We start from the raw sequence: 2,470 nt of genomic DNA, 5'->3' as shown, positions 1-2,470 counted from the left end.
AAAAAAACTTGAAAAGCGATTGACCAAGTGTATGGAGCTCCAAGGAGATTATGTTGAAAAATAAAAAAAAATTTACCCAAAAAAAATTGTTTTTATACTTCAATCTAAGGACTTATTGAACTACCCTCGTATATACAGTTTTTACTTTCTTCCTTCCTAACCTTAAATCACCACGTGGCTTCCAAATTGCTATGAGATTCTATCATCAGGGAATAAAATTCTACTCCAATTTTCTTGCCAGAATTGGTTCACTTGATTTGACTTTCAAAGTTCACCGTAATCTTTACAATGAGCTTTAAAAGACAAAACAAGTTATCAATTTCTCGCCTGAAGCAACATTCCTTAACCGCTTTTTGGCCGGATTACCCGACCGGATCCCGGCCGGTATTGAATTCGGGATCCGTCCAGTTTACCGTGACATTTTTAGCCGAATCCCGGCTCATTATGGCCCGCTCCGCTTTTCTTTGTTCACTCCTGAGCGCATGTTTCTTATTTTTCAGTCGTTTTCTAGTAAGGGTTTGTTTATCTAAGTAGATAATACTTCGCTAACTTTAAAAAAATGCTTGATTGCATTCAAGAATGATTCTAGGATCGACTTTATGTAAAAATAAATATTTCAATTAGTTTACAATTTGAATGGAAATATAAATTTTCTTGAGTAGTCATCCCGAATTTCGGGACGACTAGCCGTACATCAAGATAAATGCTATTCATCCCAAAATTCAGGCCGCGTAGCCTATTTTTACCATTTAAATAGTCGTCACGAAAATTATGCATCTTATTAAATTCATCCTTTTAACTAAACAAAAATTACAAAAAATTTTAGTCATCCCGAAATTCAGGACAATTGGCCTATTTTCATCATTTGGTCAATCGTTCTGAAAAAATCCTAATAACTCATCTTCATTCCTCGAAAATAATCTTCGTTCCTGTCGCCGCCTGTCACTTTATTTTTAGTTTATAGATTTATCAGTTGTTCTACCTCTACCAACATCCAGATAATTAGGTTATGTTCCGCGTAATCTATTAAGAACATGCTTACCTTCAACTTATTACAAATTTAATTCTTCAAATTTCGAAATATTTCGCTTTCCCGCCCACCACGAGCCATTGGAAAAGAAGAATGGGTGTGATCTTACATTATTTCTGTGACCAGTCACAGGGATGCATTCCGCCCCCCCCCTCCACGAGGCGTTGGAAAAGGGGCAGGGGTTTGATTTTATCTTATTTCTGAGACCAGTCACAGTGGCCCTCCCCACGTGGTATTGTTGAAGAGATGAGTTCTCAACGAAAAATGTATAATAGTTGATATTTCAAGCAAGACAAGATTTTTAATGTAAATCAAAAGCAGCTGAATAGAGTAAAGAAGGACCATTTTCTAATAAAAAATATAAATCCTCACTTGAAGAAATCTTCAACAAAACAGATATTTGCATTTTTAATTCAAGAGATAAGCTTTTCGTTAAGTAGCTCAATTTTTAATAAAATAGTTACAAATCGTTACTACAAGGCATTTATTTTTATTAATTGAATCAAGGTAAAAATTTTTAAAAAGCTAGAAAGTTGGAGTTTTTTTCTAATATTTTCCACCTCAAATTCTAATGAGGTTATAATTAAATCAAGGTAAAAAAACATAATTGTTTAAAGAATTGATTATTTATAATAATATTCTCTGAGTGCAATGCTAAAATAAGTTTTTATTAATTATTTTTTAAAAGAAAAATCATTAATATTTTTTACAGGAATCTCAAGCATAGTTTTTTATTATCTGAAAAGGTTAAAAAATCATTTAAAGTTTTTGGAATCATTACAAATTTTCAATTACTTATGGATATCTTCAAAACTTCTGAATATCTTTTAACCTAATCGAATTTTTTCGAAAGTAATAATTTTTCAATTTTTATTCATTTTTCCAAATTTTTTAAAAATCTCCTTAAGTATTTTGTGAAAAAACAAGTTTTAAAACGAAAATATAATTGAAAAATTCCCCACAAATCTTCGAGCAAATTTTTCATTAACTTCAAACTTTATAAATCCTTAATCCTTCATTAATCCAGCCAAATAAAAAATGGTACGGCTAAAATCGCAAGATTTTTGAATGTGCCAATCCAGTTTGCGGGTATTTTTGAAATTTACAAAAAATGTCCATCTCTCTGCTAGCCAGGTATTGAAATGGCTCTGTATAGGCAGATGAGTGCCACCATAATGCCCGGCTAGCAGAAGGATGGACTTTAGGTCCTAGGTGCCATGCCAAACTAATTCGCAATGGATCAAGTTGAAGATTGACAGGCAACGTTTCCTCAATCTTTTTTCGCAATATTGCAACATGACGGACATTTTATTATTTGCGGGAAGCTTGCCAGAATGTTGCGCTGCAAGCTTCCGAAACTTGCATCAATTTTTACCTTGAAGTTAATTTTTAAGGTCAAATGGAGGTAAGACACTCTTCCTAAATCAGAACCCTTATTTT

The sequence above is a fragment of the Belonocnema kinseyi genome, chromosome 1 (assembly GCF_010883055.1).
Source record: "Belonocnema kinseyi isolate 2016_QV_RU_SX_M_011 chromosome 1, B_treatae_v1, whole genome shotgun sequence".
NCBI lineage: Eukaryota > Metazoa > Arthropoda > Insecta > Hymenoptera > Cynipidae > Belonocnema > Belonocnema kinseyi.
This window is presented reverse-complemented; position numbering follows the sequence as displayed.